Genomic DNA, 23,568 nt, shown 5'->3' on the forward strand with positions numbered 1-23,568 from the left:
TCCCCTGTCCCACTAGCCTGAGTTGCACTGGTCCCAGCTGCTCTGTACCCCAAATGTCTCCTACACGAGAGGGCAAGACCAGCAGAGGCCAGGGAAAGCGGGCCACTGTTCCTCGGCTTTCTCAACTCCAGGGATTCCAGAGCCTCTTTCTGTGTGACCTTGAAATCACAAAGACTGAACTTAGAGCTCTTCAGAAAGAAGACGGTCCAGAATCCTAGATGGTACAAACAGGCTGAATGGTTTTGCATAACTACTTACTTCTTGGGTTCCTTTTTCCAAAGAAGAGAAAAACTTTCTGTGGCCTGATTTATTTCGCCATTATAGGCCATTCCGCATAGAAGCTCAATAATTTCTCTGGTTACCATACCACCACTTCACTTAGACTGTTGGTACTTTACCTCCTGCCATGCTTCATTTATGGTAGTTCATAAATTATATGGAGGGTGGCACATCTGCTCCTGTGTTTTAAGCCAGCACCAAATGTCATGAAGTTCAACCAGGTTAGCTGTCAGCTAGGGAGGCCAATTTTTAAATGACTATTACTCCCCATTAATTAGTAATAAAGCACTCTTTAAGACACTTGTGTCATTTCTATTCCTAAGAACTTTTGTTATGATTTGGGGGGTGGGAAGAGGAGAAAGAAAACAGTAGTGTGGCAGCACCCCAGTGGTGAAGTAATGGTGTGGGTGTTGCTTCCATTATTTACATACATAACACTTTCCACAAGACTCCAAATGTCTTACTAAAGAACATACAATGCAAATTGCAATAAAGATGCGGTAACACAGTATGATATGAAGAAAACAATTACCCAAAGGAAAATTCAAATCTGGCATAAATCGTTTAGAAAGAATGGAATAAATATATCCATTGACTCAATTTGCACGTACAAAGGTATGCACAGGGCAGCATCCGCCACATTCAGAAAAGAAGTACAGCTGGCCTCTGCATCTGTGGGATCCACATTCATGGATGCAACCAACTGTGGATGGAAAATATTCAGGAAAAAATCAATTGTCAGGGCTGGGGTTGTAGCTCAGTGGTAGAGTGCTTGCCTAGCATGTGTGAGGCCCCGAGTTCGATCCCCAGCACTGCATAAAACAAAATGAACAAAATAAAGGTATTGTGTTTATCTACAGCTAAAAATATTTTGTTTTAAAAATTGCATCTGTACTGAACAGGCACAGATATATTTTCTTGTCATCATTCCTTAAACAATACAGTAAAACAACTATTTGTATAGCATTTACATTGTATTAAGTACTACAGGTAATCCAGAGATGATTTAAGGTGTTTGGGAGGATGTGCATGGGTTATATGCATATAGTACATCCTTTTATTTAAGACACTTGAGCATCTTTGGATTTGGGTATCAGTAGCGATCTTGGCATCAATCTCCCGCAGACACTGAGGAAGGACTGTCATATGCAAGATGAAGGTAAAAGATGATAACAAAAATAAGTGTAAAATCACTTGAATGGGAAATACGTGCTATTTAATGGAATCACTCTAATATTTAACATTGCATGATAATCTCATTGGATTAGAAGAGATGAATACATATTTATTATTCACATATATGTGTAAGTATGGGCATGTATGTATATCGTGTTTATATATATTTGTGTATTTCCAAAAGGTACTCTGTGGGTGAGCAAAATCAAAGATTCCCAGGAAGAAGTTCCTCAAGACTAGAAGGAATAAATGGATAGGAAATATAACATGTTTCATCATTAACTATTCATGCCTCACTTCTTTTATGGTGCATCTTTCCTCAGGTCCGAATTTCCTCAAGATTGACTTCCGTTGATAAATTATGAAGAAGCTGCATTAGAAGTCTGTGTGAAAGGCCCAGTTTTGAGAGAGATCATGAAGGTTCTCCTTAAGTTGCTTTCAGTTTTATGTCTGCTCTTATGTCATCATTTGAGCAGGCCTCCCACCAGCCACTCCAACTTTTGGAAGAAAAACAAACAAAATATAATCCCAATGCAGGGGGGGGAGTCATGAGAGTCTCCCAGGGGAATGTGCAAAAGTACTTTAGAAGCTTAAAGACGGATCATTCTATAGGATTTCATGTCCTGCGGAGGCTGGTACAACATTAATGTATGCAGTAGTTCTAGTCTAGCCACTCAACATTATGTCACCTGTCTCTTTGGTGTCTCTTGTTTCACAAGCCATGTGGCAAAACCAAGGAGGAGACAGTCCCTCTGAGGACTCAGCTTTGAGAAAAGAACTGGCTCCCTCATCGCCAGGGCAGCTCTCACAGGCTGGCTCTGATCCTCTCCTGTGCTCATTCCACCATGTGTTCCTTTCCTTTGTCATAGTTCTCCACAAGTGACTATTGCTATCGGTGCTCCCCAATGAAACCCAGATGCAACCATTGCCATAGACCTTTCCAAAACTAAAATCATCCCTCTGTCTTTTAAAACATTGTTTCTTGGGGGGAAGGACATGCGAGATCATATTTGCAATGATATTGAACCTTTCTGCCAAAATTATTATGTTACCTGTAGAGGATTGAATACTCTCCGACTTTCCCTGCCAACAACAACAACAACAAAAAAAATCATGCCCACTTGAAACCTGTGAATATGACCTTATTTGGAAATAGGGACTTTGTAGATGATGTAATCAAGGCGAGATGAGGTCATACTGGATTAGGGTGAGACCTAACTCCAATGTCCCACATCCCTCCAAGGCCATGTAGAGACAAAGGCACATGGAGAAGCCGGCCACGAGAAGACAGGGTCAGAAATCAGAGTGATACAGCTTCACGTCAAGGAATTCAAGGATGGCAGCTGCCAAAAGCTAGGAGAGAGCCTCTTGTCGTGGGATGAAGGTTTGTGTCCTCCTCCCCAAGTTAATATGTTGAAATTCTAATGCCCAGTCCCCAAAGTGATGGCATCAGGAGAAGGGGCCTTTGGAGATGATTTAGTTGTGAGAGTGGAGCTCTTCTGAATAGGAGTTGAGACCCAGGAGAGCTGGTCACGTCAGGATACAAGATAATGGCTATCTGCAAAACAGAAAGAGGGCCCTCATCAAATGCTGGATTTTCCAGAGCTTTGATCTCAGACTTCCCAACCTTCAGAATGTAAGAAATAAATACGTGTGGTTTAAGCCATCCAGTCTATAGTGTTTGTATGTCAGCTGGGGACAGATTCCACCTCAGAGCTCTGGAGTGGGTGTAGCCCTGCCAACTCCTTGATTTCAGACCCCTGATCTCCAGAACTTGAGAGAATATGAATCTGTTGTCTTCAGCCTTCTAGTTTGTGGTATTTTGTTATAGCAGCCCTAGGAAACTAATACATTGTCCAACATACAGATTTTTTTGGGGGGGGGAAGTACTTTAAATTACATAGAGACTTCATGTTAGTTTTTCCTGAGATCATGAACCTTGAGAAGCTGTGAGATACTTGTCACAGTGACATGGCAAGTGTATACCAAAGCTGTGATGAGCAGTGGGTCATTGTAGCACCACCAGGCAGGTACACCATAAAAGTGAACACTTCATGGATAGGCAGAGTTGATATTGTTGAAATGGTCACACTACCAGGGCAATTTACTGATCCAATGCAATCCCCATCAAAACACCAAGGACTTCTTCACAGAACGAAAAGAAACAGTCTTGAAATCCATTTGGAAGAATAAAAGAGCAAAAGCAATTATAAGTCAACGAAGCGATGCTGGAGGCCTCACAAACCTGACTTCAAATTATACCGCAAATCTAGAGTAACAAACGCTGCATGGTACTGGCGTAAAAACAGACATGTAGACACATGGCACAGAACAGAAGACACAGGGACAAACACACACGGATCTAGAGTCTTTGATCCTTGACAAGGTGACAAAAACATTCATTGGAGAAAACAATTGTGCTAGGACAACTGGTTCTCCACGTGTTTAAAAATGAAACAAGACCCTTACCCTGCACAACAATCAGCTCAAAGTATATCAAAGACTCTGGTATTAAACCAGAAACTGTGCAAACTCCTAGAAGAAAATGAGGGTGAACTCTCCAGCTTTTAGGCCCAGGCAACAACTTTCTCAATGGGTCCCTGAAAGCTCAGGAAATAATGCTAAGGGTTAATAAATGGGATGGCATCAATTTAAAAGGCTTCTGCACAGCAAAGGAAGCAATAAGAATGTGAAGAGAGAACCTACAGAATGAGAGCTACTCTTCTGACCAAAGATTAAGATCTAGAATATAGGCCTGAGGCTGTGGCTCAGCGGTAGAGCGCTGGCCTAGCACGTGTGAGGTGCTGGGTTCAATCCTCAGCACCACAAAAAATAGATACTATGTTCAACTACAACTAAAAAAAGGAAGAAGAAGATCTAGAGTGTATGAACAACCCAATAAACTTAACACTCAAAAAAGTGAATACCCCAATTTAAAAATTGACTAAACATACAAATTAACTAAACATACACTTATCAAAAGAAAAAATACCAATGGCCAACAAATACACTAAAAAATTTGTTCAACATCATGAACAATTAGGGAAATGCAAATCAAAACTACACTGAGATTTAATCTCACTCCAGTCAGAATGGCAGCCATCAAGAACACAAACGGTAATCAATGCCGGAGAGGGTGTGGAGAAAAAGAAACACTCTTACACTGTTGTTGGGGCAGAAAGTTAGTACAACCACTAGGGAAGTCAATGTGGGGGTTCCTCAAAAGACCAGTCAGGGAACTGCCTTACGACCCAGCTGTACCACTCGTCGGTGTTTAGCCTAAAAAATGAAAGTCAGCATACTACTATGATACAAGTCTGCCCCTGTTACAGCAGCACAATTCATAAGAGCCAAAATAGGGGACCAAGCTAGGTGTCCATCAACAGATGAACGGATAAAGAAAAATGTGGGATACACACACACACACACACACACACACACACACACACACACAATGGAGTTTTATTCAGTCATAAAGAAAAATGAAATTGTGGCATTTGCAGGAAAATGGATGGTTCTAGAAACCATTATGTTAAGTGACATAACCAAGCTCACAAGGTCAAGAGTCATATGTTTTCTCTATACATGGAAACTAGAGAGGAAAAAAAAAAGAAAAGAAAGGGGTTGGGGACTTCATGAAAACTGAAGGGAGATCGGTGGAGGAAAGAATTAAAAGCAGCAGAGGACAGGGACGGTGAGACTCAGGGAAGCTGTTGTTATTTAACTCCCTTACAGAAATAAAAAACACATTCAAACATGGAAACTGGAGATTAGAGGAGAGGGTTACTGTATGGGGCAGTAAGTGTTGGGCATTTCTCCACCCACTTCTAGAGGGTATTTGGAGCAAAGAGAGGGTAAGGGGTGTCTTTGGATCAGACGTGGGCCATCTGAAGTGAGTGAACAGAACTTGACAGAGAGAAGCTGGAGGTGATGCCAGGTTCTTGGAGGCTGAGGAAGGAGCATCAGCCACATGAAGGTGTATTTGTCCCTCCAAAGGGAAATGCAGGCGAAAGATGTCCTGTCCCCAGGAGTCTCCAAAGAACTCACACAACATGATGAGAGGCCAGTTTGAATGCCAGTTACACTCCATCTTCACAGAGTGCCAGGCCTGAGAAGGGTCCAACTCCCCTATCCTGGATTTCCCAGTGTCCGGGATGTGTGAAGTGACCTTCAGAAAGTGGAAGGAAAGAGCTGGAGAAAGAGAAGACCCCACAGGCTGCTCCCAATGCAGGAGCCGGAGCTTTAAAACCAAACTTTACTGTTATAGAAAGCTCGCCATTTCAGTTTCTGCCATTTTTGTTTGGAGATCTTATTAGCCAGAAGTGACCAGAAGGATGCAATTTGCTGCACATTTCATTTAAGAGCAGAGCAAGAGTTAAGTCCATACAATACATTTGAAGCATTGCTTTAGGATGGATTGCATCCGCTGAGTCACACTTATTCAGTGGGAGAGTTACGTAACCATTCTTAAATGTAGCGGAATAGTCCCCTTCTTAGTGCCTTCTCTCTATTTTTCATCTACAAAATCACTGAACTTTGGAAAATTGTGGGTCAAATTGTCCTTCCAGAGAATAGTTTCAATGCACTGTTCCATCAGCACTTATGAACTAGCTAAAATGAAAAGAATCATATGCTTGGTATACATTAGGTAATAAATGTTTGATAAATAAACAAATGAATGGGCAGTGAAGAGAAATGCTTATTATCTAGGCTGTTTATAAACCTACACTACACTCGATTCTTTTTCTGTTAGACTACGAACTAACTAGATTTTGTGACTTCTGAGAAATTCCCAACAGACATTTATGCTTTCCTTACATGGAATTATAAAACCCGAGCATCACAAGAAAACTTTGGAGGTGATGCAGTCCAATCCTTTAACTTTATAGATGATGACCCGGAGCAGCTCAATAATTTTATTAAGATCACCTTTTTTATTTTTATTTTTTCCCAGCAGAGCCAATAACTGAACTGGAGACAGAGGCACATCTCATTGCTGGTGGCCCTGTCTGGTTTCTAGGCTTGTTGATGGCTTGCGATTGAGTGACGGCTCATGTTCTCATGGTTAGTTTTCTCACCTTAATGGAGAAGCTGCAGCGGATCACCTTCACCTAGTACACAAACATGAGGTGTGTACCAGTGCTCAGCCCTGCCTCGTAGACGTGCAATAGAGTGAGGAGCTAGGACCAGCTGCTGCCTTTGAGGAGTTTATGGCTACGTGGGGGAGACAAAGGAAAACCAATGACAACAGGGTGGACCAAGTGATGTGATAGATGTGAACGGGGAGACATTCAGAAAAGACACCTGGTCCAGTCTTAAAGCCCTAGAAGACTTGTCAGAGGAGGCCCTGTCTCAGTGGAGCCCTGAGAATGAAGAACAAGTAGCAAGCAATTTCTGTTCACCAAACTCTAAGTGCTAAACTGTGGAAGTACCACTGAGTGTACCAAGGGGAGGGAAGAGAGACTGGGCCAGAGAGACAAGCAGGGGTCCAAACATGAAGGGAGTTTGATGATGTCCTGGGGCATGTAGACTTAATGTAGTCAATCAGGATATGCAATAAGCCATTGACTTGAAATCAATCAGGAGTAGCTGAAGTCTCTTTCACAAGAGAACAACAAGACCTGATTCATACCTCGTTCATCTCCATCTAGCCGTAGTATGGATCATGTTTTGCTAGGGATAATAGGCAAAGAGATCATTTGGTAAGATATTAACATATATTGTATTTTGATGAGGTCACAAGGACATGACCCTCGTGAGGGGAGAAGAAACACCAGGGAGCTTACCTCTTCATCCCTCTTGACATACAAGGACATGGCAAGAAGGCGGCTATCTACAAGCCAGGAAGAGAGCCCTTACCAGAAACCAACCTTCTGGCATCTTGATCTTGCACTTCTATTGTCCAGATTGTGAGAAAATAAATTCTCATTGTTTCAGACACCTAGTACACGGTACTTTGTTATGCTAGTCCACACTGACCAAGACACAATGAAAGCAGAATAAAGGAGGCAGTGATTTATTTGATCCCGGGAATAGGCAACTGAGGAGCTAAGGTTCGCACAAGTGTCCAGTTGAATTATTCAGTGACACTATACAACCCGTAAACGATCATATCAAAAATCTAAGAATATCTCCAACTGAATAAAGGAAGATAATCAAGCAATGGCAGTAGGTGGATGACAGAGATGTTAGAATTACTTGGCAAAGATTTTAAAGCATGAAAAAAAAAAACCACTTCAAACTTATTTATAAAAATGCTTGAAAAATACAAAATCTCAGCAAAGAATAAGAAGATACAGAGAGAATAAAATATAAAGATTCCATAACCAAAGTAAAAAGCTCAATGGATGAGATAAAGAGTAGAGTAGAGGGTACAGAGGGAAGAACCTGTAAACTGGAAATCAGCCAGATGGGTAATCTAAACAATAGACAGAAAATACACAGGAAAACAAATCAAGACAGTCTGAGGGACGTGTGGGGCTGTAACAGAAGATCTAACATTCATGTTGTCAGAATGTCTCTGGAGGAGAAAGGGGGCAAGGCTAAAACAAGTTCTTGAAAAATTAATGGCTGAAAACTGCCCAAATTTGGCAAAAAAAAAAAAAAATATATATATATATATATATATATATAAGCCCATAGCCTAAGGAAGCTGAGAAAACTCAAGCAGATAAAATCAAAGAGATTCACTCCAGGCGTGTGACAGTCAAAAGTTGACAACTCAAGATAGGAAAAAATTCTTGAAGGCAATGAAACAGAAATGACACCTAACCTATAAGGGTAAAAACAATCTGAATGACAGTGGATTTCTAATAAGAAACGCTGTAGCACAATATTTGTTAAAGTGTTGAAAAAAGATGAGAATTTTATATCTCAGGGAAATATCTTTCAGGCATGAGGGCAAAAATCAAGATGTTCTCAGAAGAGAGGAAATGAAAAGAACGTCTCACCATCAGACCAACCCTAAAAATTAGCTAAAGGGAGTTCTCTGAACAGAAGGGGGAAGACAGAGCCTGGTAAGCAAAAATATGGGTTTAAGTCTAAAGGAGATTCCTTCTCCTCTTGTGTTTTCTAGACTACATTTCACCACAAAAGCAAAAATGAACACTGTCTGATATGGATCTAAACATACACAGAGGAAATAACCATGATATTTTTTTAAGTGGGAAATTAAGGAGACATAAAGGGAGATTTACCATTCATTGTAATCGAGCTGGTAAAACCAGTGCACCAAAAGCTTGTGATAAGTTATGTTAAGGCAGTAGAACTTAGAGCCTACACTACAAAGGCTATGCATAGTGATATTTTAAAAACCACTATCAGTGAATAAAAATGGAATTCTAAAAGAGTGTTCAGTGGCCATTAGGAAGGCAGGAAATAGAAAACAAGAAATAAAGAAAATGGTGGTGGTGGGGGGGTAAAGCAAAACAAAAAAAGATGGACTGACTTAAACCCCAGTTCTTAAAACCACAGTCCTAAGTAATTCTGGGATCAGAGAGGAGACCTCAAAAGAAATTAATACATTGAACTGAATGAAAGTTAAAAATACAACATAGCAAAATGATGGGATGAAGATAAAGCAGTACCCAGAGGTACATTTATAGTACTAAATGCATAATTAGAAAAGGTGATGCTATGGTTGCAATGTATCCCTACAGAATTCCTGTTTTGGAACCTTATTTCCCAAATTTGGATGATGATGTATTTGCGAGTGGGGCCCTGTAGAGGTAATTAGGAGTGAATGGGGTTATGAGCGTAGGATCCTCATGATGGCATTACTGTCTGTGTGAGAAGAGAAGAGAGAACCAAGCGAGCATCTGGCTCTGACTTGTGGTGGGATATGGCATGAGATGATGCAGCAAGAGGTCCCCTGCCAGATGCTGAGCAGATGCTGAGCAGATGCTGGTGCCAAGCTCTTGGGCTTTTGAACCTCTAGAACCATAAGTCGAAAGAAAAAGTTTCCATTTCTTCATAAATTACTCCACTGAGATGTTTCATCACATAAAATGGACTGAGACAAGGAGAAAGTTCTCAATCAATCACCTAAGAGCCCGTCTCGATTTAGCAGACAAGGAAGAGCAAAATAAATCCAGAGCAAACAGGAAGATGGAAATAATGAAAATAAGAACAAAAGCCTCTTCAGTGAAAGAGAAAAATCAATATGCAAACGTAGTTCTTCAAAAGGATCAGTAAAATCAATGAAACCGACAAACGTTTAGCATTACTAATAAAGAAAAAAGGAGAGAAGTCACAGATGACCAATATCAGACATGAAATAGAAGATGTCACTATATACCCTGCTGACGTCAAAAGATAGCATGGCAACACGATGGAAAATTGTATCCACATAAATTAGACAATGGAGATGAAATGGATCTGTTCCTCCAAAACAGAAGCTACCACAACTGACTCAATACAAATCACATCATACAATTTAGCCCTATTACCTTTAAGGAAATTGAATTTCTAATATAAGAATCCCCACAAAGAAATCTCCTGGCCCAGATGGTTTCACTGGAATATTCTACCGAAAATTTAAAGAAGCATTAAGAAAACTTTCACAATTTCTTACCAAAAACAGAAGAGGAAAAGTCACTTCCCGATTCCTTGATGAAGCTAGCATTATCCTCCCTACCAGGCAACATCAAATAAGAAAATCAGAGGCCAATATTCTGTGTGAATAGAGATGCAGAATATTTAACAGAACACTCTCAATCAAACTCAGCACTGTATAAAATGAATTGTGCAGCCCGACTCAGTGAGGTTAGGGCCAGGAATGGAAGAAGCCGACTTCAGGCTTTTGAAAAGCAATCAATGTGCCCCACCTTGTTAACAGGTCAGGGAGCCTAGAGAAACCACCTAAATGTGCTTGATTGATTTTTGCCAACAGTGCAAAAGTGACCTGATGATGGAGGAAAAGACAGCTTTTCACCAAACAGTGCTGGAGAACAGGACATGGACAGCTAGAAAGTTTGACCCTTAACCTTTTGCAACCACGAACTCAAAATGGATCACAGACTTAAATATAAATCTAGGCCTTTTAGGAAAGAAATAGATTTTTGAATCTAAGACTGGCTAGATTTAAAAAAAAAAAAAACACCTGGACTTGATACCAAATGCATAAGTCATTAGAGGATGAATGGATAAATTGGACTTTGGTCAAAAATGTAAAATTCTGCCTGTGAAAGATCCTATTGGGAATATGTAAAAACAAACTACAGAGCATGACAAAGTATGTGCAAACTGCCTGTCTGGCAAAGGACCTAGAACATATAAAGAATTCTGCAAACTGAACACAGTTAGAAAATGGACAAAAGGCACGAGGAGACAATTTACCATAGAGAGTACACAGATGGCAAAGTATATGTTCAGCATAATTAGCCACTGGGGGGATGCAAACTAAAATCACGAAGCAGCACAATACACATACCTACCAAAATGACCAGACTCAGGTAAGGACGGTGGTAACGCCAAATGCTGCCCAGGATATAGAGAAATTGGATCACGTAAAATGCTGGTAAGAACGTAAGCCCAAATGGTACTGCTCCTCTAGAAAAGAGTTTGTAGTCGCTTAAAAAAAATTACACGGCTGCCCTGATGCAGTATTCTTGAACATTCGTTCCAGAGAAATAGAAATTCGTGTTCACACAAAAATTGGCACCTGAATGTTTATAGTACTTTCTTTGTAGTATCCCCAAAGTGAAAATAACCTGGTTGACTTCTCTTTAAATCTTTTTCTGATATTTTTTACTTTGTTATTTTTAATTTGTTCCCATTAGGTATAGGTTACAGTAGAATGCATTTTGACACATTGTACGTAAATAGAACACAAATTCTCCTTTCTCTGGCTGTACCTGGTGCTGGGTCACACCCATAGCGTACATAGGGTAATAATGTTCATCTCTTTTCATTGTCCTTCCCATCCCTGCTCCCCATCCCCTCTCCTCACGCCGTTCAGCACAATCCAAAGTTCCTTCATTCTTCCCTACCTATTATAAGCATCTGCTTATCAGAGAAAATATTTGGCCTTTGGTTTTGGGGGATTTGGCTTATTTCGCTTACCGTGATATTCTCCAGCTCCATCCATTTACCTGCAAATGCCACAATTTCATTCTTCTTTAGGGCTGAGTAATATTCCATTGTGTATAGGTACCACATTTTCTTTATCCATTCGTGTGTTGAAGAGCATCTAGGTTGGTTCTATAGTTTAGCTATTGTGAGTTGAGCTGCTATAACATGTAGACCAATGGCACATAATAGAAGACAAAGAGACAAATCCATGTAAATGTGGTTATCTCATATTTGACAAAGGCACCAAAAATACACATTGGAGAAAAGACAGCCTGTTCAACAAATGCTGCTGGGAAAACTGGAAATCCATATGTAGCAAAATGAAATTAAACCTCTATGTCTCACCCTGCACACAAAAAATCAACTCAAAGTGGGTCAAAGACTTAGGCACTAGAACAGAGACCCTGCACATAATATAAGAAAAACTTAGGCCCAAATCTTCATCATGTCAGCCTAGGACCTGACTTCCTTAACAAGACTCCTAAAGCACAAGAAATAAAATCAAGAATCAATAAATGGGATGGATTCAAACTAAAAAAGCTTCTTCTCAGCAAAGGAAACAATAATGTAAAGAGAGAGCCTACAGAATAGGAGAAAGATCTTTACCATGTATTCCTCATATAGAGCAGTAATCTCCAGGGTAGATAAGGAATTCAAAGAAACTTACCGCTCCCCCTCCAAAAAAAAAAATAACCCAATCAATAAATGGGCTAAAGAACTGAACAGACACTTCACAAAAAGAAGAAACACAACTGATCAACAAACATGAAAAAATGTTCAGCATCTCTAGCAATTAAAGAAATGCAAATTGAAACTACTCCAAGATTTCATCTCACTCCAATCACAATGGCAATTATCAAGAATACAAGCAACAATACGTGTTCACGAGCATGTGGGGAAAAGGCACACTCATACATTGCTGGTGGGACTGCAAATTGGTTCAACCACTATGGAAAGCAGTATGGAGAGTCCTTAGAAAACTTGGAATGGAACCACCATTTGACCCAGCTGTCCCACTCCTCAGTTTATACCCAAAGGACTTAAAATCAGCATCCTACAGCCTAGTTGTCTTTCAAAAAATGAATTTAAATGAACTGTGGCACATTCTTACCATGGAATACTATCAGCAGTAATAACAAAAAACCTACAGGTTGAGCCTTCCTGCTCCAAAAAAACTAAAATCTGACATGCTCCAAAAATCCAAAACTTGTCGAGTGTCGACATGACACCACATTGGGCAAACTTCATACCATGAAACCTTATTTCTTGAAGAAAATTATTTAAAATAGTGTCCAGCATTACCTTTTAGTCTACATGGATACATTGTGCATAAAACACAAATGAATTTCATGTTTAGACTTGGGTCCCATCCTCAAGATATCTTATTATGTTTGTGCAAATGTCCTCAGATCCAAAATCTGAGACACTTCTGGACCCAGGCATTGCAGACAGGGATGCTTGTCCTGAAGAAGCAGCACTTCAGACAGGAGTTTGGAGAGCTACGCTGAAGTTAAAAAGCTACGCTCAAAAGGTGACACAGTATAAGATTCATTCATAAAGCATATTTAAAACCATAGAAATGAGAACAGACTGGTGTTTGCCACAGAAAGTGGGGGTTGGAGGTGGGCGGGAAGTCGGTGTGGCCAGCACAGCCCACCACAAGGGATCCTTGCAGTGAGGAAGATATTGTCTATCCCGAGGGTAACGAGGCCCATCTCCTGGGTGTGACAGTTATGCACTATTGTTTTGAAAGATATTACCGTTGAGGGAAATGGGCACATGGGGCTCTTGGTGGTGTTTTTCACTCTTGCCTGTGAATCTACAATTTTCTCAGAGTCAAAAAAGTTTAATCTAAAAGCAAAGCTTAGGTGGTGGGTAGATGAGCCCAGCACACGCCACGATGCCTGCAGGACTTGGGGTTTATCCAAAGTGGATGACCACGGAGCACAAGGACCGGGTTCTTTTAAAGACTGTAGTCCCTTGGACACTCTGCCTCCAGAAAAGAGGCTCCAGCCCCAAGGTCCTCAGTATTCCCTATGCTATCTGATGTCTCCATGTGCCCAAGTGTGGGAGGAAGAGGCCCTCCTGGGGAGAGCTTTCCAGACTCAGGACGAATATACCCCAAGCACAGCACCCCCAAATGGCCCTATGGGATGCCCTGCAGCATCACACAGCACAGCTGTGCAGGGCAGCCCGGTCATTGTTATTCAAGCATTAGACTTACACACAGTAGGTGGACACATGGACAAAATCATACCTGCATGGGGTTGATTTCCTTCATTTCAGTCCCTGGAGCCTCCTTTTCCTCCTCTCCTCCCTCACCCCATCCTCCTTCCTCTACTGACCTTCCTTGTACTTGTTTATCTATTTTTGATTGATGCTGTGCACACATACGTAGAGGTGGAATTCACTGCACAGAGCATGATTTTGTTAGATTCACCCTGCGCTTCCTCCCCTTTCCTGCTCTTCCTCCCTTTCTCCATCTCCTTCTCCTTCACTGATCATCCCTGTATCTCTAGGATATCTGATCCCTCACCCCCCACCCAGCCCCCCTTATTTTGCTCTAGCTTCCACAGGAGAGAAAATATCCGACCTTTGATTTTCTGAGTTTTCTTTCACTCTGCATGGTGGTCCTAGCTCCACCCATTCACCAGCCAATGCCATAATCTCCTTCTTCCTTAGGCCGAGCGAGACCCCAGTGTGTGGATGCACCACATCTTCCGGATCCGTTCATCTGTTGATGATGCCTGCTCTGCTTCCATAGTGTGGCTCTTGTGTGGATTCTGGAGTGGCCCAGTTTTACCGGTTCAGTACCAGAAGAGATCCATCCACGTCCTGAGAGCCTTTTCTCTCGGCCATGAGACCCCTACACCCTCCACATGACCGGCTGCTCACCCGTAGGCGGAGGCAGTCCACACGGGCAGGGAGTTGGACACCCAGGGACATCACCGGAAGGAAGAGCCTTATGAGCTGAGAAGTCTAGGTTGTCCCTCTGGCCCAGTGGACGGCAAAGGTGACTGAGAGGTCACTTCCAAAGAACAAAGAGCTTTCTTCACTTTGCACACCTTGGTGAAGGGAGTGGACAGTCTCTGCCCCTCCTAACTACACCTGCTGCCGTCCATCTCTGGGTGCCCAATTGCCCTCCCTGCAGGGCCACCATCAGAAGGAAGACACCCTCAGGGGGCGTCCCCACCACCTCAGATACGAACGCTTGAGCAGGTGGAGCCCCAGTTTTATTATTTGCCAAATAACATAAGAATCTGGATTTCTTCCAGGTCTTCTAACTTGTGACCTTATGGAAAGACCTGATCTTCCAGTGTGGCCTTGCAAAACCGTAACTGTAGCAAGTTAAAAATAAAAGGTCATTGATCATAATTCATCCTGGAGGGGGCCAAAACTCTTCATTTAGGAAAATAATATTTGAATCATTTTGGTGGGAAAAAATAGGCTCTGATCTACAGAATAAAGGAAGAATGCAGAATAAAAAATTAGAGGAATATATGTGTTTAAGAAAATGAGGAGGATGAGATATCAACCCTCATTTTGGTCCCCTCCCCAAGAAGAGAAGCAGAAGAGGCACAGCATTAGAAATGGGGATCTAAGCCAGGTGTGGTGGCACAGCCTGTAATCCCAGCAGCTGGGGAGACTGAGGCAGGGAGATTATGAGTTCAAAGCCAGCCTTAGCAACTTAGCAAGGCCCTAAGCAACTCAGCGAGACCCTGTCTCTAAATAAGATATAAAAAAAGGGCTGGGGACGTGGCTCAGTGCTTAAGCACCCCTGGATTCAATCCCCAGGAGATCGACTAAGTAACATGGTGGGATGCTCAGAGGATTTTTTAAAACAGCAACGGCTCAAATTCAATTTTAGGATGTGCACATCACTAGCTGTAACCTCTCTCTCCACCACCTTCACTCATAACTGCATCTCAGTCTGTGTGGTTTTTAGTGAAAACTAAGAAAAGAGGTGAGGTCTCAGTGAAAGGAATAATCAAAAAGTGAAAGATGCAGGGGAGGGAGTAGAGGAGACGTATTTGTCAACTTCTCATTACTGTAGCAAAGTATCAGAGACAGGCTAACTTTATAAAGAAAAGAGGTTTATTTTGCTCATGGTTTTGCAGGCCGTAAGTTTCAGACTGGGCGGCCCCATTGATTTGGCCTCTGGTGAAGGCCTAACAGTAGATGGCATCATGGTGGGACTGCATGTGAGACCGAGAGATCACATCTGCCAACAGGAAGCCAAAGGATAACTCAGGGGTCAGGCACATCAGATGTGCTCAGGTAACCCACAGGGGCCTCTTTAATCTCTTCCAAGAGCAGTTTCCCTAATAACCTATTTTCCTCCCATTAGGCCCCACCTCTTAAAGGTGCCACTACCGCTGTGCGCAGCCATTCTGCCGACGGAGCTCCCAACACACCATCTCTGGGGACACTCACACTGTATCCAGACCACAGCAGGAGGGCACTGGCTTTTCCAAGAGTAGGAGTTCAGGCCAGGTTTACCTGGGTCCTATTGGGGGAGACAGCCCAGACACCACACCTGTGTTCCCTTTACCATCTTCTCCCTGAGACCTCTGCAGAGTTTTTCAAATGGAGATCCACCCACTGCACCACATTCTTACCCACTTTTGTAAGACACTTACCCTACTTGGCCCCGATTTGCACTTCTTTGCATTTCTGCCTTACATAGCATACCGAGTCACACACTCTTTAGAAACTCGGGTCTTGTCCTGCCAAACATTGTAAATGTACAATGGTAATTTATTAAATGACGTTTAATAAATTCTCCTCTATTCTCCTTGAAGCTGAGATGAGTCATACTGTTGATACACAGCAAATAATAAGGACAATGAATGTGAACATCAGGCGCATTTCTTATTTCCAAAGAAATTTCTGGAGTGCTTGCAAGGAGGAAATCATAAATACGTGCTTGGGGTGGGGCGGGGGAGTGAGGCTTAGGCCCTGGTTCTTTCACCACATTTCAATTGACAAAGATCCACATGGAATCCACTTTCATCCCCCATATAAAATTGTACAGCTGCTCCAGAGAAAAGTGTATGAGCAAACTTTAACCTCATGACTTCTATTATTTTGGAATAAAAGGCTTAAAGCATAATGTGGGCTTTTTTTAGATGCAAAGTTCCATGTGAGTAGCGTGTTGTTAATTTCATGTTAATGCCGGGCGCCAGCAGAACCCCGCACAGAATCTAAAGGAGGAAATCACCATCCTGCAGCTCCGCTATCTGGTGACCAAGCTCCAGCTGATTTGAATTCTCTCCACATGAAATGAGGATCCCTGCCCACAAAGATGCAGCGCAGATCTCAGCACATAGCAATCATGAAAGTAAAAAGAGATGATTCTCTGCAAAATCATGCTGTATTCCCAGCAAATATGAAGTTCATACTGCACATTAATTGATATTTCTGCCCCGTTTCCAGCTTCTCTTGGTGAATGAGACCTAAAATGTTGACATGTTTTTCATTAGATGCAAATGCTCCGGAGTGAGGTGTTCTGAGATGTTATTCTTATTTGCATCTGTAAGTAGTTGATAAAACTATATGATCTGCTTCCCCACAAACTTCCCTGTGTAGGAGATCAGAAAGCCAAATCCAAGCACAACGTTGTCTCCAAATATGTTCCAAGGGTGATCTGTTTCTTCAGAAGGTTTCATGAAATGTGCATGCCAGATATTAGATTAGAATCACTTTCCGTCCTGATCACAGACTTCTGTCTGAATGGAAGTATACCAATAGAGTTGATGTCACGTTCCTTTCTGGATCCTGTTCTTGTTCAATCACTTCAATCTCTGTTGGCAATTATCATTATTATTTCTTGTTCCATGTCTGTCTTTATTTTACTTATTTATTTTATGTGGTGCTGAGGATGGAACCCAGTGCCTCACAGGTGCTAGGCAAGCGCTCTCCCACTGAGCCCCCACCTCTGTCTTGATTCTCCTGCTCTTGCTACCACCTCATTCAGTGTGGTTCTTTAAACAGGGAGAGTGGAGGACAGAGAGGGAGGGGGGCTGGGGACCTGGGGTAACTGAACGTGTCACCCAACCTGGACACCAGAAGGCTGCAGCAGGTCCCTTGCAAACCTCCAGCCTGTTGCTCAACATTTCGAAAAACTTCCAGACCCAGGGAAGGTGGAGTTTTGGCAGCAGCAGCGGGTGGCGTCTTCATCAGGGACAGCGCAGGTGCATGCTGTGACACCCTCACGCAGGCTCTGGCTTGTGCAGGGGTCCAAACTCTCAGCTACCCCCTCCCCTTCTTCCCTTTCTCTTTGCATTCATCCCTCTTGTGGTTAAGCTAGGGAAAGCTCAGCCCAGCTCTGCTCAACAGAAACCCAAGCTTCAGGGTGGGAGGGAGAGGGAAGACATGGCGCCCATGAATGGTGGAAAGAGGCTTCTTCCTCTTTCTTTGATGTCCTCCTTTAGGGCTGCCCCACTCTTTTTATTATTGTTTTAAAAACTTGATTTGCTCTTTTTTGGTTCTACATGACAGTAGAAGGTATTTTGACACAGTATGCCTGCGTGGAGTATAACTCCCCCTCTTGTGGCTGTACGTGAGGTGGAGTTACACAGGTTGAGCATTCGTATGAACGTAGGAAAGTTATGTCTGATTCATTCCATTGTCTTCCTTATTCCCCTCCCTGATCCCTTCCCATCATTCCCCTTTGTCTAATCCAATGAACGTCTCTTCTTCTCTCCACCTCCCTTATTGTGAGTCAGCATCCACATATCAGAGAGAACATTTGACCTTTGGTTTTTTGAGGATTGGCTTATCTCACTTAGCAATGATGGTCTCCAGTTCCATCCATGTATCCTTAAATGCCATGATTTCATTCTTCTCTACGTCTGAGTAATATTCCACTGTGCGTATGCACCACATTTTCATCGTCCATGCGTCTGTTGAAGAGCATCCCCCACTCTTTTTGAGTGACACACGACACAGCATGACATTCTCCTGGATGTTCAGGAAGTTCATGAATGATGAGAGACAACTTCCTAAAGCCAGCTACAAGGGATTGGCTTGTAAAATTAAAAGAGAAGGCACCTTTTCTCTTGTGAGGAAAGAATATGAGCACTTCTACCCAACCACACCACCTTCTCCGTCCTCTCTGGCTCAGCTTCCTGGGGAGCCCTGTTTGTGGCCCCTCTCTGTCCTCCACGGGGGGCTCTTGTCTCTTGAATAAGTTAGCTGGTTTCTCAGAACTTTACTCCTTCCTCCAAAAGCCCCTTCTCAGCCCAGGGCTTGGTCTTCTCCCTCATCTCTTGGCCCCCGGAGGAGGCAGGGTCTCTTTTGCCTGGTGGCTTTAAGTCTTGGGTACAAAAGCCTTCATTCAGCTTTTTAAATGAAAACCTGCTGCCAGGGGGAGGCTCCCGCGAATGATCTGCGGATGCAAATGACCAGCTCCTTGGCGGCCTCTGTTCTTCCATCTGTGAGCCAGGCATCTGCAAGGAGCTGGACTGAAGAAATGGAGGATGGTTTGCCAAAGATGACGTCAGGATCCGGGCAGGCCCATGTGAAGTGTCCTGGAACCGCTGAGTGTTGAACTCATGGTCTAGTTCTACCGCGTCCAGGGCTCTTCTCATTTCCCCCAGGCAATCCTTCCATCAAGCCAGCAGCTGGAGAAGGTCGGCAGCCAGCAACACTGCGGACAGCACCCAGGAGATTCTATACCCTTCCCAGAAAGTGAAAAAAAATTTGCTTGTATTCCCGGATCTTAAAGCCCATTTCTGCCGACGTTTACTGATGTGCTACCAACTGAATTTATGTGAAAAATCATGCATGGCATTTCAGGACAGTGATTCCAGATTTAACATCTTGCTAGGTCTTTCAGGAAAGTGTCTCTAGCCCTCAGTGGATGCGTGATACTCTGCAGGCCAAGGCCCGAGGGAGGCCAGAAGGCTGGGGTAGTTATGCCAGTGGCGGATTGCACAGGAACCTCGAGCAACAGAGAGAGCTCTCCAGGTTGGGAAAATGCATGGGAACAAAATATCCTTACAGCTTTGAAAAATCCAAATTAACAAGAAGAGAGGCACGTAGAGCAGCAGCTCAGATGTTATATGTCTATCATCTAAATGGATCTTTCCAATAAATATCGAATATTCCATTTTACATTCAAATATGAATTCAAAACTCTCTCCTTTCCCACTTGATAATCACCCAAACCAATCAGCAAATTACCGCCCTGCAAATATCCTGAAATAAAAGCTGATAAATCATCTCCTGTTCTTTACCTGCTTGGACAAACAAATCCCTTCTTCCCCTTAGGAAGAGTCTTACCAAGATGGTAAATGCTGGGAATCTGCTTATTTTAGATTCAGAGCTGCTGGTTTGGGAAAAGATCAGTTTCACATTCAGACACTGTTCCTGCATTTGAAGATGGCACACTTTTTAAATGCACAGTCCTGAAGGAAGGAGGAAGAAGAGATCATCTAGGGTCATGGCTTACAGAGCAGGGTCATGTAATTCCCATCATTTCTGCCCCTCCCCTCCTCCTCTCTTCCCTCTTGGGCTTTTAAAGCCCATGCACGGGTGGAGGCCAGGCTTAGATGAGGTGGCACTGGAAGCCAGGGGACAGGCCTCAGGAGGAGGAGGCGGCTCTGGGGGTCAGCTCAAAGTCTTCCGGCTCCTCTCTGCCCTGGAAAGAGCACTGCTGGCCTGCAGCTGAGACTCAGCCTGCGACCTCTGTTCATTACTACCTCAGCCAGATGCAGCCGAGAGCTGGCCGAGGGCTCCGGGATTGGCTGCCTTCCTCTGACTTCACAGCCGGCCCAGCAAATCAATAGCCTCTACTCCCAGAGCAGAAAGATGAATTGTAAGAGGCAGGGCCCTGGGTGTGTGTGTGTGTGGGGGGAAGTGAAGAAAAAAAAAATGAGCAACCAACACCCAAACAAGACCATGCACACAGCCTCTGCAGGGACCCCTGCGAGAGCCTGCTCCCTTCTGCCGGGAGCCCTCTGGGCGGGGCCTGTTTGCACCCCAACTCCTTGGCACTCCGCCACGTTCATGCCATTTTCAAAGTAGGTCATTCTAAGTCATCTCAGCAGAGGACAGATAGGCTGTCAGCACCAGTTAACTGAGCCTGGGAGGCGCCCAGAACTTGCAGGGGAAGAACCCTAGGGCAGAGGCTGCCTGGCTACCTGCCCCTGCCCTCCTCAGACCCACCTAAGCGGATCCTCTGCTGTTGACAATTGGTGGTGGTGGTGGGGGGGGGCGTGCTGTCCTGGACCAGCCTCCCACAGGACTCAGACGATAATCTGAATGAAAAAATTCGCCTCTCAGAGGGATGATGTCATCTTTATTCAGCTTTTTGGTCTATGTGTTCAGAAAATTCATTGTGATTTATGAGGCGTGCGGTGTTTCTCTAAGAAGCCACGCTGGTACCCTCTCCCCAGGAGAAGGCAAGTCCAAACACAGAGCTGCATGCAGATTTGTCCCACATAATACAGTGGGGAATGTGCATGTGAAACAAATGCAGGGATCTCTAAAAACACATCTCCTAAACTCACATGACTCACACACATTCCAATAAAAAAGGAAACTCCACACTCTCTTGATCAAGGACATGCAAAGACACATGTCACATAAGTGCTTGCAAAGTACAGACTGTCTTTCAACATTAGTACCTTCAGGTATCACTTGGAAGTCACGATTGGGATACGGTTCCTTTACAGCCTCGGAGGCCCTCTCTCTCCTCTTCTGGCAGAACCTACTCACCTTGGCTGACTCCTCTTAAATTCTTCCTCTTCAGGAAACCTTCCCTGGCTCCTGATTCTCAGTGATGATCTCTCTCCAGCCAGAACCCCTGCAGCAATAAAAGTAACCGAGATATCACACACCTAGGAATAGCTTCTGTATGATGTGGCCAGTCTCTAATTGTTTATTGCACCATAAATCCTGGAAAGCTGGTACTTCAAGAGCACAGCATAAGTACTTAGCCCGACCTACTGCTTCAAGGATGATGGGGAGAAACGAAGGGGAGGGGGGGAGGAAGAAAAATGAACCTTTATTGAGTGCCTAGCAGGTAGGAGCTACTGCACCAAGCCTTCTATTGATTTTTCCCTTTTTCATTTAAAACTCATAACAGCTCTACAGAGGAAGATTTGCTTTCCACCATTTTAGAGATAAAGAAACAGAGGCTTAGAACAGTTACATAATTCACCCCAAACCAAACAGCCAATAGCAGAGGAAACAAGATTGAAGAACGGCTCTCTGATCCCGGCTCTTTCTACTAACCCCTGGCTCCCAATCTCGGCTGTTCAGCTTTTTACATTTGCAAAAGTCTGGCTGGGCCTTGCCCCTGAAGATTTGGCTTCCGATTTCTAAGCTCCCAGAGATCAGGATGCGCTTATTACATCCAGTGCAGTTGTGCCAGCAATGCCGTCCTGTAGAGCTGTCCCTAAATATTTCGCTAAATGAATAAATGAATTGGGTTGACCGGGAGCAGCTTCTTGGCCCGGCTGGGTGTTGGAATCCCCTTTGCAGGCGGTGAAGCCAGACCTCTGACCCAGCCCTGCCTCCTGCCAGCTTCCCAGGCTTCCAGTTTTCAAACCCCCCCCCCCAACCCCAGGCAATTCACACGTGCATCCCAGGCTCCAAGCCATTGGTCCCGAGTGAGGTCAGGGCATCTGCAGATTGTTAAAAGCTCCACAGGTGATTTTGATCGGCAGCCAGGCCTGGGAACTACCGCCCACACACCCTGCCGCCTCTCTCTGGGTTTCATAAATGGGAAAGCATTACTTTCTAAAAATAATTCTGTCAACAAGCAGGGGAGTGCTGCCTTGCACAGCAGCCTGCCTGCCTGTTCGGGGGACACTTTATAGGAAGAAACAGTGGGACCTGCCTTGCTGTCACTGATCTCTAATCTGCAGCGGGTTCGGTCCTAACTTGTGCTTTGATTTTTGTCTGTGTCATGGGCTACTTGGAGAATGATGGATGAAAGGAGCAGATCAGGATCTTGTTTTGCTGCTGGGAAAAAAAAAAAATAGAATACATATTTTGCCTCCTGAGCTGAGACCTGACTCTGAGCGGCCATGAGCTTCGGTGATATACTGGTGGGAATGCTCATGAGCTAAGGGTCATTTTCATTAATGGGCACATGAGGGAGGGTGGGGGAGAAAACTATGAAAAGACAGGCTCTTTGTAAATTCTGAGGAATGGGCAAGAAGAGGGAAAAAAAAACCAAACCAAGCCTGTGTATGAGCAGCACACATTTAGTCACGCCTCTAATGACCTGAAAATCAAGGAAAATTACATGCCACGGACTTATGTGTTGGTAGCTTTAAATGTTCTCCAAAGTGCATTATCCAGAATGTATCAGAAAACAATTTAATATTAGGCAGGCAGACTCTGATTGCTTTGTGTAATAAGCCCAACCCAAAACGGATGCATTAAACATTTCTGTAAAAGTCATGTTGCCATTACATAATTGTTATGAGCACATAAACAGCAGCCCCTGTTAGGAGTCAGGAATGGGAATGCTTTCAAGAGCAAATTATTTTAAACTTAGGGAAAATTTTTTATATGCACCATGAAATTGGTGCGCAATTAAATAATAGGTGACATTTACCAAGCATTTAACTCTGTACCAGGCAGTCTTTGACATGCTTTTCGTGTACTCACATGTAATCTTCACCACACAGAGATGAATTAGGTGTTATTATTGTACTCTCCTTTTACAGATAAGAAAAGGGAGGCACAGAGGGGCTAAAGAACTTGCCCGGGAACACACAGCTAGAAAGTAGAAATAGGTGCCAATTTTAGACAAGGTGAATTCATAGTTCACGGTTTTAACCAGTACACACAAGAAATAATCTGTTCTCCATGTTGATGCTGTGCTGTTTGAAAGCAATTGCATCTTTTTTATTTCATGTGACCCTGACATATGGTAATTGGAGAAAACAGACTTCCAGAGGGACAAACAACCTTCGATCCATTTCAAGTTCAATTCCACGCCCCCTCCCTCAGTTTCCACTACTAAACACAACTCCTACTTACTTCTCTCAGAGTCCAGAACAACAAATATGTCAGTCATCA

At 43.4% G+C, this 23,568-nt stretch overlaps 2 long non-coding RNA genes across 4 annotated transcripts in view; one reads left to right on the forward strand and one right to left on the reverse strand.

The window, feature by feature from the left end:
- LOC144366376 (uncharacterized) overlaps positions 1-3,121 on the forward strand; it is a 22,434-nt gene extending 19,313 nt beyond the window's left edge. For both annotated transcript variants that reach the window (XR_013425458.1, XR_013425457.1), the window contains exon 4: positions 1,779-3,121. This is a non-coding gene — a long non-coding RNA (uncharacterized LOC144366376). The remainder of the gene's footprint in view (positions 1-1,778) is intronic.
- On the reverse strand, positions 776-22,064 carry LOC110598535 (uncharacterized). Of its 2 annotated transcripts, XR_013425461.1 has the most exons (5): positions 21,769-22,064; positions 21,250-21,337; positions 11,518-11,684; positions 10,890-11,004; positions 776-3,013 (listed from the first exon to the last, which is right to left on the reverse strand). It is a non-coding gene; the product is annotated as an uncharacterized LOC110598535 (long non-coding RNA). The 2 variants fall into 2 exon arrangements; XR_013425462.1 differs by lacking the exons at positions 21,250-21,337; positions 21,769-22,064 and adding an exon at positions 13,784-21,240.
- Positions 22,065-23,568: the final 1,504 nt, after the last annotated feature.

This window comes from Ictidomys tridecemlineatus, chromosome 8 (assembly GCF_052094955.1).
Source record: "Ictidomys tridecemlineatus isolate mIctTri1 chromosome 8, mIctTri1.hap1, whole genome shotgun sequence".
Taxonomy (NCBI): Eukaryota; Metazoa; Chordata; class Mammalia; order Rodentia; family Sciuridae; genus Ictidomys; species Ictidomys tridecemlineatus.